Source organism: Phoenix dactylifera, chromosome 13 (genome assembly GCF_009389715.1).
Source record: "Phoenix dactylifera cultivar Barhee BC4 chromosome 13, palm_55x_up_171113_PBpolish2nd_filt_p, whole genome shotgun sequence".
NCBI classification, from domain to species: domain Eukaryota; kingdom Viridiplantae; phylum Streptophyta; class Magnoliopsida; order Arecales; family Arecaceae; genus Phoenix; species Phoenix dactylifera.
In genome coordinates, this window is record NC_052404.1 from 12,841,112 (window position 1) to 12,852,478 (window position 11,367).

At 40.7% G+C, this 11,367-nt stretch overlaps 1 pseudogene; it reads left to right on the forward strand.

Moving 5' to 3' along the window:
* Positions 1-218: 218 nt before the first annotated feature.
* LOC120112927 lies at positions 219-4,462 on the forward strand (annotated as a pseudogene).
* The last annotated feature ends 6,905 nt before the right edge of the window (positions 4,463-11,367 follow it).

Consider the following 11,367-nt stretch of genomic DNA (forward strand, 5'->3'; position numbering starts at 1 on the left):
CTTTTGAAATAAAATTAAGAATAAGTACGTTAATTTTTTAATTCTGAATTTTCCTTTGCCCCGGGCTCCAGTTATCTAAACCCAACTTGGTTTACCGATCCCCGCACCAGTCAACGCCCAGAAGGGGACTTCCCGCATTCAAACCCCAACTCCTGCCCTCCCAAAGTCAAAGCCCCAACCCTTCTCCACTCTCTCCATCTCCCCTTCCCCCCCCCCGGTTCGGCCCACCCAATTCCAATTTTGGCAATCCCCAATTTCTCCAAGTTCTCCAATGCTCTTCCCATTCTAGCCCACCTCCATCCCAAGAACTCTCCTCCCTCCTTGCTCCTCCTATGGGCAACGGCTTCGCGAAGCTGACCCCCTGCTTCGCAGGCGGCGGCCACGTCGCGGTGACGTCGGAGCTTCCCGGCGACGAGAGCCTCGGTCACTCCTTCTGCTACGTCCGCCCTGACCTTCCCCTGGGACGTTCCGGTTCCTCTAAGGTCTGCCACTCCGAGGAGACCACCACCTTCCGTTCCATCTCTGGCGCAGCCGTGAGCGCCAACGCTGCCACCCCGCTGTCCACCGCCCTCCTCCTCCTCCTCCACTCTGAGCTCACCTGCTCCTCCGCCGCCTCCTTCGAGAGCTCGACCTCCTTCTCGTCCGTCCCCCTACAGCCCGTTCCCCGCTTCTCCGGGCCCCTCTCCGCCCCCTTGCCGCCGACCGAGGCTTCATGTCCGGGCCTCTCGCCGCCGAACGGGGCTTCATGTCCGGGCCCCTCGCCGCTGAAGGGGGTTCATGTCCGGCCCCCTCGCCGATCGTGCCGGAGGCGGCATCCTCTCCGATCCCCTCGATCTCCCCTCCTCCCTGTCCACCTCCTCCTCCGGCCACTTCCGCCGCAACCAGTCGCAGAGCCTCGCCCTCCGCCGCCTCCGGCGGCTCCGCCCCCGCCGCACCGCCTCCTCCCTCCTCCGCGGCGCTGCCAAGGCCATCGCCCGCACCATCGCCGCCGCCTCTAAGCTCCGATCCAAGTCTTCCCCCATCATCAACTCCAAAGAATCCGATGATTCCAGAGCCACCGAGACTACTAATCCAAGCAGCGGCGACTCGACTACAAACCCAAGCAGCGGCGTTAGCGGCTCGACGCCCCATCCGATCAGCGGCAGTGATCAAATGAGCGTGGAGGACACCGAAGACTCGGATTCCTCCGAAGCCCCGACCAGCAATCTGCAGTGGGCGCAGGGGAAAGCAGGGGAGGACCGCGTCCATGTTGTGGTCTCGGAGGAGCACGGATGGGTCTTCGTCGGCATCTATGATGGCTTCAATGGCCCTGATGCCACGGATTACCTCCTCTCCAATCTCTACTCAGCCGTGAACCGGGAGCTCAAGGGCCTACTTTGGGAGGACAAGTACGATGGTCCAGAGCCTTCCGATGACTCCATCGAGGAATTCGACACAAAGGCCACTACCTGTCACCAAGGGTATGATGGATGTTGCAAAGAAGGAAGGACGAGTTCAACTACTACTGGGAGGAGGTGGTGTAAGGGGCCAGCCAGGAAGTGGGAGGAAAACCAGAGAAGGTGGAAGTGTGCATGGGACAAGGAAAGGTTGGAGCTTGACTGGAAATTGAAGGAGCAACTGAGCCAGTCGAGCTCGAGAGGCACCGTGAACCACAGGGAAGTGCTGAGGGCTCTGTCCCAGGCTCTGAGGAAAACAGAGGATGCCTACTTGGACATCGCTGACAAGATGGTCTCGGAGAATCCGGAGCTGGCGCTGATGGGATCGTGTGTCTTGGTGATGCTCATGAAGGGCGAGGATGTGTACTTGATGAATGTGGGGGACAGCCGTGCAGTTCTAGCACGAAAGGCCGAGCCTGATATATGGAATTCGGTGGGGAAGGCGACGCAGGATTTGGAACGGATTAAGGAGGAGATGCTGCGCGACCTTGAAGCAAATGATCGCGGTGATCAGATGGATGGGGCACCAGCTTTGGCTGCCCTGCAGCTGACCTTGGATCACTCCACTTGTGTTGAAGAGGTATTACCCCTCGAAGTCTTTATGTTTTCTATTCTGATGTATGATCCTGCTCTCATTTGTGTGGCATGGCTGACGTCTTGTTGCGATTCAGGAAGTACGCAGAATTAAAAATGAACATCCTGATGATCCTTCTGCTGTTGTGAATAATCGGGTGAAGGGTTCACTGAGGGTGACAAGAGCTTTTGGAGCTGGCTTCCTAAAGCAGGTATTGCTAATATTTATCTTGTTTTAATTGATGTTCTTGTAATCTATAATCCAGATTATAGTCTTTACGTCTGAACCAAATGTTAACACTACATTTACACTAGAGCAACATAAATACACACATCTATTGTCCAAATCATATATGGGATCATAATTTACCTTTTGATCCATTGTTTTGTTTAAAAGAACAGCTTGTGGTTATCCAGATATATTGGCGCTCTCTCTCTCTCTCTCTGTGTGTATACGCATATATGTTTATGTGTGCGTGTGTAAGACTGTATCTGTTGCTGTGTGGTGGTATTAATTTGTATTAAGCCAACCATACGATGCGACCACACAGATTCTTGTGTTTTTATATTTGGAGTTTCATCATTTTGTGACCTTATGGGGTCCTTGCAAAGAATGATGGCTCTAAGATCTTCAGATCATGCCATTCAGCCAATATGCATTTGAGCTAACAGCTATCCAGCTTTCAGAGGAGCTGGCGATTGTGAAATTTGTCTAAAGAGCGTTCAGGTCTTTAAGGAACTACTCCATGAATATATCTGGATTGCAAGAGTATGGTTCAAAGCCAAAAAAATGGTCGAAAATAACTATGCAGTTTTGATGTTGTGGGATTGCACAAGGAAAATGCCAAAGCAACAGGGAAAAATAAATTTTAAAAAAAATGCTATTCTGAACCTGACAGGAAGAATTTCTTTTTTTCTACCCCTGAGGTTAGTAACAGGAAAAAAGTAGAACAAGAAAGAGTGGTATTAAACTCAATATCTTCAGCTGCCTCGGAATAGATTTTTTTAATCCAGAATCTTATTGGGGAACTGAAATTATCTGTTACAAATTCTAGATTCTAACGATACTTCTGGATGAAGAACAACTCCTCTAATTTCTTTATGTTAACTTGAATTGCCCAAGAGATCATGTCCAGAATGCGCAGTTCTCATGCTAATAATGAGAATCTTAGCCGTCGTGCATCTAGTGGATGAATAAATTTTCACTAAGTTGGAGGGATCACTAGGTGATATAATTGACTGGAGGATATTTTGGATGTTCATGTTTGCCATAGTAATTTAGGACATGGAGCATTTGGCTCATCAAACATATCATGAGCCTTTTAGCTTCTCTTAAATTACTCCGAGCACGATTCTTATTTGCAGCATAGAATGTTACCAGCAATATTTTCCAACATAACAAATGCAATCAACAACCCTTAACTTTTCAAAGTTTTCTGGCCCTGTTTCAAATTTAAAACTTCTCTGTTATATAGGCAGAAAGGAACAGCTTTATATCATATAATACTCGATCCATTCTCAAAGATTAAGATTTTAGCAAGTTAATTTTCGACAACATGCAGGTCCATAGTGAATTCATTTAGTTTTACTGGTTATAGGAATTAATCTTCCACATTTATGGTTTTGTTAGACTCCATGTAACATTCTGCTTGTCTTCTGCAGCCAAAATGGAATAATGCACTCTTGGAGATGTTCAGAGTTGATTATGTGGGGAGCTCCCCATACTTATCATGCAGTCCATACCTCTTTCACCACAGGCTTAGCCCAAAAGACAGATTTTTGATACTTTCATCTGATGGGCTTTACCAATACTTCACTAATGAAGAGGCGGTTTCTGAAGTTGAGATGTTCATAGCAACAATGCCTGAAGGGGATCCCGCACAACACCTTGTCGAAGAAGTACTTTTTCGTGCAGCAAGGAAAGCTGGTAAGACCAGAATGTCCATAAATATTTGTGACTAATGAAAAAAGAGGAAGAGAATACTTAATCAAAACCTTTGGTATTTCTGAATGCATGGTTGCAGGGATGGATTTCCATGACTTGCTTGAGATACCACAAGGAGTTCGACGGCAATATCATGATGATATTTCCATCATAGTTATCTCTTTGGAAGGAAGAATATGGAGATCTTTCATGTAAAATAAGGACAAATACCACGAAGATATAGAGATATGGAAAGTTTGGGCTTCTTTTGTTTTTTCCATCGCCATTGTACCATAATATTCAAGCTCTGCGAGAGATAAGAGTGCCCATGCATTGGGAGGTGGTGCAGACTGTATAGGAGCAGAAGCTGCTTCAAAATGAATTTAGCTGTTGTAGAAAGGAAATACGTACTCCATCAAAAAGAAAAACGAAAGGAAGTATGTACTCTTCTAATAACTGGTTCTCCCTAAGAGTTCCATTATTCAAATTAAAAGTGAGACGCATTTGTCTCATTTCTTCTCGCCATTTATTCCCATTTCCTCATCTTTCTGTTGAATTATTTATTTTTATTTAAGATTTACCATTATATAATTGAAATAAATTGCAGAACTCTGAAAATAAAAGCAAATGCATCAAGCAATGGAGACGGATACTTGAATAAAAACTGGTGCATATAAAGTATGAACGAGTCTCAAGTTGAAACTACAGGCTTTAAGGAACAAGGGTTTTAATTAAAAATAAAATTACCAAATTATACAGTAAATATTGCTCAAAGTACATTGTGCAGTGACTTTCTTTTTTTAGCCTTCATAAACTGCGCCAGAATTATCATGAAATTCATCAGAAAGCAGTTTAATGAGAAAAGTTGGTGATCCTTCCATCCTTAATAATAGTTGGCTTATTAAACAGAAATAGTCATCAATTCCAACTTCTGATCTTGTTTTGAACTAGTCCTGCTTTATGGCTGCCATCTATAGGTCCATCTTTATAGTAGTGTTTGATTGATGTGTCATTGTTATCTTAGAGAAGCTTGGTGCTTGTCAACTTATATTGCCGGCTTTCGCCAATACATATATACCTGGCTTTTTTTGGCCTTTTTCTCTGCCCGGAGTATTCGTTGTTATCAGCTGCTTGCTGGGTCAATGGAAGGCTAACGTACGCGAGCATAACTCTCCGATCGTGCATCGCACTGATGATGCCACTAGCAAAAGCAGTAGTGGGCTTCTGCAAGCTGCCACTTTGCCATTGCTCACCAAAACTGTCATTGCGTCCACTGCCATCTAGCATTAGCTCTAGCTCTTAAACAATCAGTAGTTATGCTGACATGGTGATGGACAGGTTTTTTGATTCTGACATTCTACTAGAGGCCCACCATTATCTTTTCTGGGACAGAAGAATCAAGGAGCAACTTGAAACTGAACTATCATTCTGCTGCTTTTGGTTGCCTCATCTCTAGAGTTCACCACAATCTTTTTGACTCCTGGCAATCCATGGAAGCCTTTTTAGCTTATGGAGGATGACTGCCATTGTCGAGCAGCAGAATTTGTTGCTGGTCATAATCACTCTTTATCACTTCACTGCACACCTCTGCTTGGTACCCTGTGAATGTCATGGGAAACTTTGATGCAGATTACAGTCTACAGCAGCTGACTCATGAGTGATCATCATAATGCCCTGTTATTAAGATCCTTGAATATGCTCGTGCCCTTTTCCTTTAACACCCTCAGCAGCATCTGGAGTATGGTAAATATCACCTGAGGATTTTCACCATATGGCTTGTCTAGTGTTGCTGCTAGAATTTGGGTTGAGGTCGGTCTCCATCTGAGGTGTATTGAGGTCGGCTAAAACCGAAGTACGACGAGATCGGATGATACTAAGGTATGTCGAGGTCGGTTGATACCGAAGTATGCCGAGGTTGGCCAAAACTAAAAAGGAAGGCGGGATTGATCTATAAAGAAGTCCACTTACCGGAAGGTTTTTGACGGAAGATCCTCTAATGCTTAAGTTAATGGAGGAGTGTTCTAGAGAAAGGGGGAGCTTAAGCATACTTAATTGAGGATCCCCCGGCAAACAATTGCTCTTCAGGGAACGAGTCCTTGATGGGCAACTGTGGCACTGAATCATTAAAAACTAGCCGTGATAAATGGTCAGCAACCACATCTCTACTCCCTTTTTATCTTTGATAGTGATGTCAAATTCTTGGAGTAGAAGTATCCATCGTATTAAGCGTGGTTTAGCCTCTTTCTTATCCAGTAAATATTTTAGCGCTGCATGATCCGTAAAAATTCCTGTATATATATAGGACGAAAACGGTGTCTGTTATCTGATTTGTCAGGAAGTGCCATGACCACACGATAATGGCTAATCGTACATTAATAGCATAGTAACAATTTTCCACGATTGACATGCGGCGATAATCGCATTGATCATATTTTTACTGATGTACTAGTGTAATTGCTGCTAAAACCACAATTGCAACTCATTCAATGACTTTAGGTGCTATTTTTGGAAAGGACCGACCAAAATAGCACATCTGCCAATACCGAAGTCATTTACTTCCATTAAAGCCGAGGTTAAGAAAGTCGGAACAACTCGAAGTGAGGATGACCAATGTTTTTCTCATCATCTACCACTCTTAATTTGCATTATTAAGATCTTTCCTACAATGCCGGACGTAATTGCAAGATGATCATGATCTGTTTTTGACGAACATAAGCCCCCAGAAGTAAAATTAAGAAGCTTGTGTTCTCTTAAAATCCATAACATTTATTGCTTCAGTCCACCATATTTCGTACTTAAATAGGCTAGCATCTTTGTATCCCGAAATGGGTTAAAATATCCATGTTGGAATCTCGGTATCCAATTCAGAAATGTTACATCTGCTGATGTATTGGCTAATGCCGCGCCTCGCGTAATCTGGCACTAACTACTATCTCTTTGAATTTATTTGGATATGATAGGATGAGACCTGATCTCGATGACCTCATATAATGCGGAAAGCAAGGGTGGTTTAGAAAGAAAACTAAGGATTTAGTTCCTGCCCGCAGAGTTGCAGGTACTACAGTGACCCACGTTCGTATATTGTAATTAAAATCACTTCAAACAACGTCTGGTTCGCAGGGAAAAAAAAAAATCTACATTGAAATATTTTTTTTGAGAAAATAATTTTAAATATAATGCTTGAAAAAATAGTTTTGATATATTTAGTTGATTCTGAAAAATAATACTTTTTAGAATGATTTATATTTGGTTGAGCATCTACTTTTTTAGAAAAAATGTATGAAATATCTATTATGCTCTTAATAAAGAGCTTATGAATTTGGATGGCTTAAAGATATTTTTAGAAAAAATCACAATTCTCTATTGGTAGAAAAATAGTTTTTTCATATCTTCATAAATTATTTTTTATCAAACATAAAATTCTTATTTCTATACAAATACTATTTTTTATTTTTTTTAAAAGATAATGAAATATAAATATATTTTAATTTATTTATTTACCATATTTTTTTTCTTCCTCTGCAAACCAAACTAATCCTGTGCGACCAAATGTCCTCAACGGGAGGGAAGGCTAGTCACCTGGAGCGGGAGGGGATATTTGCCGGGCGTGGAATTATCATATATAAAACAAATACATGAAAATAAAACTAATATACAAATAAAACTAATGAAATTATCAGTATAGTCAGTGGCGTCACAATGACGCACGTAGAGCCTTCTTCATGGAAAAAGAGCTGGGAAAGTGGAAAGAAAGCTTGCCGTTTGAAGAGAGTAAAAAATATCGATATATATATATATATATATATATATATATATATATATATATATATATATATATATATATATATATATATATATATATATATATATATATATATATATATATATATATATATATATATATATATATATATATATATATATATATATATATATATATATATATATATATATATGGGGATTGATAACCTACTCTCTGTTATGGTAGGTTATCAATCTACCCATTTTTTATTGGACAAAAAATATCCTTATTTTTTGTAACTTTTAAGGGTGCTTTATGTCTTTTTACAATCTCACATTTACTCACCCTCTTAACCCCTCCAATTAATGCTCTCCCTCTCTCTCTCATACATATACATATACATATGCATACATACATACACACACACACATACATACACATACATACATACACATACATACATACATACACATACATACACACATACATGCATACATACACACATATACATAGATACATAGACATACATACATACATAGACATACATACATACATAGACATACATACATACATATACATACATGCATACGAATGCATGTACATACATGCATACACACATAGCGGAGAGAGAGAGAGAGAGAGGGAGAGAGCATTAATTGGGGGTTGAGAGGGTGAGTTAATGTGAGATTATAAAAAGACATAAAGCACCCTTAAAAGTTACAAAAAATAAGGGTATTTTTTGTCCAATGAAAAATGGGTAGATTGATAACCCACCATAACAGAGAGTAGGTTATCAATCCCCTATATATATATATATATATATATATATATATATATAACTCCTCCGGTCAAAATTAATGAAAGCATCACTGCGTATGCAGCCGGACAAGCGGGAAGACGAAGAACGCCATCAACTAGAAGCGAATCCGTCCGTTCGCTTTCTCTCTGAAGCGGAGGAAGAAAACCTCGGTTCTCCGCGGCCGATGACATGGAAGTCCTCAGCCCCTCCGTCGACCGCCTCGTCAGTGACCTTCCGTCGCGGTCCCGCCGCGGCGGAGGGAAGGCGACGGGAGGCTGCATGCGGTCGTGGGGAGGTCGCCAGAGATCGAAGACTCTGGCGCTGCTCGGCCTAGTAGTAAGAGGAGCTCAGCCTAATGGAAACCCACATGTAGAAAAAAATGGCTCGTCAAACTCGCATGTAGTCAAAAATGGCTCCGCAAACTTCGCACCGATAGATCTCTCGTATTCAATGGCTTTCCTTCAGGCGAAAGATTAGTGTTAGACCACTTGCTTCTGATTTTGTAGGCCGTATTCATACCCGTAGGGTATGAGCCGCCGTTGCACCTTAAAAAAAAAAAAAAATTAGTGTTAGACCAACTCCATAAATGACAAGGAACGGTACCTTAAAAAAATATTTCGGGAGACTTTGAAGCCCTGGTGTCCACAAGTTAAAAGACAAAATAGCTCGCGTGTCCTATCACTCTATCAGCCGGAGGTGATCTCACCGGATGGTGGGATTAAAAGTAACGCTGGACCAAATTTTGTCCCACATCTGGAGCTGTTATATTTACGAGCGCTTAAATGTTAAAATCTTACCTTGCGCGTGTGCTGGCAATAAGATAAATAGCCCATACTGGTCGATCATACAATACTTTGGGGATGGAACGAGAGATTATCATCAGATCGTTCTTAAACCATATGTTAGGTTTTCTGACAGGCCATATATATATATATATATATATGCTAAAGCGGATGGATCATACCTGACGAGTACTGATGTTTCCAATAAAATCAAAAAATAAAATACCTCTAAGTGTTAGGGGTAACTTCCCATCTCCAGCCCACAGGTACTACCAGAGTGACTGGCTAGTGGCTACATAAGCAGCCATCCAGTTCACAGCCTTATTAGCTTCACAGAAAACATGCTTGGCTTGAAAGGCTCCTCCATCTCCTGCCATTGGCCGGATATCTCGGAGCAATGGATGGACATAAACTTTAACCCCCCTTTTCCTCTTTTCCTCTTTTTTTTGTTGCACTTGAACCTTTCTAATATAGTTAGATTTTTTATGTTAAATCTTATATAGGTTTGGCTGTTTTTTTTTAAAAAAATAAGAAAAAGATTCTACTCATGATAGGAAGAGAAATCGTAGTCAAGCATACATAGTGTCGCATCTTTATATGTCAGAAATTGATATAGTCTTTATCTAGATATGGGTGTAAAATTAGCTTGATAAAATTGTAAATTTTGAGATTATCAGCAGTTCGTCCTCAATCCTAAATTTTTGATAGACCATATATATATATATATATATATATATATATATATATATATATATATATATATATATATATATATATATATATATATATATTGTGTTTCCATATCATTTTTTTAGTCTTACAGGTTTAAGTTAACTTCAACCCCCTTCCTCTTCTCTCTTTTTTTTTTTTTTTTTTTTTTTGCACTTCAACGTTTCTAGTATGGTTAGATTTTTTATGTTAAATCTTATATAGTTTAGGCAGTATTAAGAAAAAGATCCTACTCATGGTAGAAAAAGAAATCCTAGTCAAGCATATATAGTGTCACATCTTCATTTGTTGGAAATTGATATAATCTCTATCTAGATATGGGTGGAAAATTAACATGATAAAATTGCAAATTTTGAGACATATAGCTTTACTATTTCATGCTTATGCGCAATATATCTTTTTTGCTAGATTTAGTGGCTTTTCTTTTATAGAGACAAACCTAATTTATGGTAATATATAGAGTGACGACATTGTCAATATTTATATCCACATTCTCTAATGAAATTATAGTTGTCTATATGTTAAAATATTCATCCCATCATCCTTTAAGTTGAAAGTATGAATGAGCCATCATCTCTCAAGATATAGAAATTCCTACGTCCCTTGTACTCATCTCAAATCCTCTGTACCCTCCTTTCAATTGGTGCTTTGCAATGCTGGTTCCAGCAATTTCTTCGTGAATTGTAGTTTTTCAGTTTTCCTCGTCAAAACCTGAGAATAAATCAGTGAAGCTCCTTTTTGGCAAATCTCCGTCTCTATTGTATTTCTTTTTGGTTAGTATCTCTCGTCTCTTTTTTTGGTGAAAAGATAGAATGGAAGAGAGGAAATCTCACCCATATAGCAGCTTTCACTGAGCCCCCCTCCACCAGAAAATATTCGATATAGGCCGTAAGTTTTCCGCGTACCCTCTCGGATCCATAGATTTTCCCCATTGGGTTCCTCACCCACATATGAATACGCCATCCTAGCACCACCTCAGTAGCAGCGGACCAGAAAGTACTTCCATCATATGCGTCCAAGCGGAGGGCATCCGGTCTCTATATTTAATCGACGCCCGCGCGTTTCGAATCTGGACCATACTGGTGGAAACAAAGCCACGTTTTATCTGTGCTACCACCTTGGTGGCTCTCTCTTATGTTTCAAGAAGGCACAAACTGGATACTTTTTTCCAAATACATTTTTTTGTATACATTATCTGCGGTTGTATATCTTTTCTTTTATGTTCTACTACATTATGGCAGCGCAGACTCTTTCAGGCTTCAGCTCAACCATATTAAATTTGGATAAAATTAACTTTAAATGAAATTTAATTAAATCTAGATTTGATCCACCTTGGCTTAATTACTTTCCGAGGGAACGGGCAACTCAGTTTAGTGAATCAC